The sequence below is a fragment of the Mastomys coucha genome, unplaced genomic scaffold, assembly GCF_008632895.1.
Source record: "Mastomys coucha isolate ucsf_1 unplaced genomic scaffold, UCSF_Mcou_1 pScaffold9, whole genome shotgun sequence".
In the NCBI taxonomy this organism is placed as follows: Eukaryota; Metazoa; Chordata; class Mammalia; order Rodentia; family Muridae; genus Mastomys; species Mastomys coucha.
In genome coordinates this window covers 51,909,414-51,911,428 of record NW_022196915.1, presented here as the reverse complement: position 1 = coordinate 51,911,428, position 2,015 = coordinate 51,909,414, and the positions used below count along the sequence as shown (strand labels likewise).

At 35.4% G+C, this 2,015-nt stretch overlaps 1 protein-coding gene across 3 annotated transcripts in view; it reads left to right on the top strand.

Annotated features, from left to right (window-relative positions):
- The window catches only part of Fzd3 (frizzled class receptor 3), a 64,815-nt gene that overhangs the window by 22,165 nt on the left and 40,635 nt on the right, over positions 1 to 2,015 (top strand). The window lies entirely within an intron of this gene.

Here is a 2,015-nt window from a genome sequence, read left to right as displayed (position 1 = left end):
TTGTAGAAATTTGGAAGAATTAAAATGAAAGGAAAAAGATACATCTTTGAGGAAATTTATAAGAACTAAGACATAACAAAACCTTTGGTTGATATGGTTTTTTTTTCTACTTTTAAAATATTTTTCTGTTTTTAGAAGTAATGCCATTCATGGAAAATTACCAAATATAGAGAGGAAAATAATTACTCATATCTATCATTTTAGAAGCTTAAATGCATTTTGATACAAATGTGTTGATATTTAAGGCTGGCATGTTGGCTTTGTGGTTTTGTTTTTTTTTTTTCATGTTTTTTTCTATCACATATTAACACCCAGTTGAGAAAATGTTGGGTGCTTTTCAAATCTCATCTAATTGTGAGCTGGTACAGAAGACTTATGTATTTGTTCAGCAAATGTTCCTGTAGTGTTGTAGGAGTGAGCATCGTTAATAGTATAGTGATTATATAACATACCTTTTTTTTTTTTCTTTTTTTGGTTTTTCAAGACAGGATTTCTCTGTATAGTCCTAACTGTCCTGGAACTCAGTCTGTAGACCAGGCTGGCCTTGAACTCAGAAATCCACTTGCCTCTGCCTCCCAAGTGTTGGGATTAAAGGCATGCGCCACCACTGCCCTGCTAATGTTTCCCCCTTTTATTTTTAAATTAATTTATTTGTCTTCTATACACTATATCTCTCTTCAAACACATCAGAAGAGAGCATCAAATCCCTTTACAGATGGTTGTGAGCCACCATGTGGTTGTTGGGAATTGAACTCAGGACCTCTGGAAGAGCAGTCAGTGCTCTTAACCGCTAAGCCTTCTCTCCAGCCCCATGTTTTCCTCTTTTTTTTTTTATCCCTCCCCCCATCGTGTGTGTGTGTCTGTGTCTATATGTGTTTATATATAGGTCTGGTTCATTTTTTGTAATTACTTATTAAAAGTTAATATTTGATAGTTAATTGTGTTAATATCCTAAAGTTATTTAGCCGTCTGTTGATAATTACTTAGGCTACTCCACAGTTTTCATTAGAAACTGTTTATTTCTTCTTTAAAGTAATTTTGACTGTGATCTGATAGTAGCTAGAGGAGGCATATACAATGTCCTCACACAGTAAAAGAGCTAGAAAGCAAGAGGGCAAACTCCTCTGATCCATGAGGGCTTTACCTCCATAACTAGTATCACTCCAGTGAGAATTAAATTTCAGCACATGCGATTTGAGGGCATTCAGGCCATAGGACTCATTCCTCAGCTTCACAGACATCCTCTGTTTCTTCTCCCACACTCTTTATTTCTTCCATTACTTAGCATAAGCTTTGTCGCCTATCACTTGAAATAATATTTTTGTTGATAAACTCAGTTCATTCTTTCCTTTGTACTTGTTCAGGTCTCCAAATGGAGTGCTCTGACCATTTCTATAAATTAATATACTGTATATTTATTTGCCAAGCCATAGCTATTCTTTTTGTTATTAGTAACTATTTGTCCTGGTTAAAAAAAAAATTCTCCTTGTCCCTTCAGCACCTTGGCTGATGGAATTTTAGCTCCATAAGGATAGGACTTTGTTCTGTTCATTGTTTGTCTTCATTATCTATAAGAGTCTAGCTCACTGAAAATACTCCATATTTTTTTGAATTTATGCTTGTTAGATAGATATATTCATGTAACTCAGAGCAAGAGAGAGCAGTGTGGAAGACAGATTCAACCTGAGCAAAAGTGTATGCAGAGAGCCCAGTTGGCGCATAGTTAATAGTTTAAAAACCAAAAACAGAGCCAGGGGAGGTAGTAAGAGTGAGGCAGATCTGAAAGTAGTGAGGAAAGCAGCAGAGTTCATAGCTGATTAGATATAGGGATTGAGTGGTGAAAGCTAAACAAAGAGAACTTGCAGAGAAATAAGAAAACAAAAGTACACTTCAGGCGTGTTAAAATTGAGATATTTAAGACAATTTTTTAAAAATTTTATTTATTTATTTTTTTGAGATAGGGTTTCTCTGTGTAGCCTTGGCTGTCCTGGAACTCACTCTGTAGACCAGGCTGG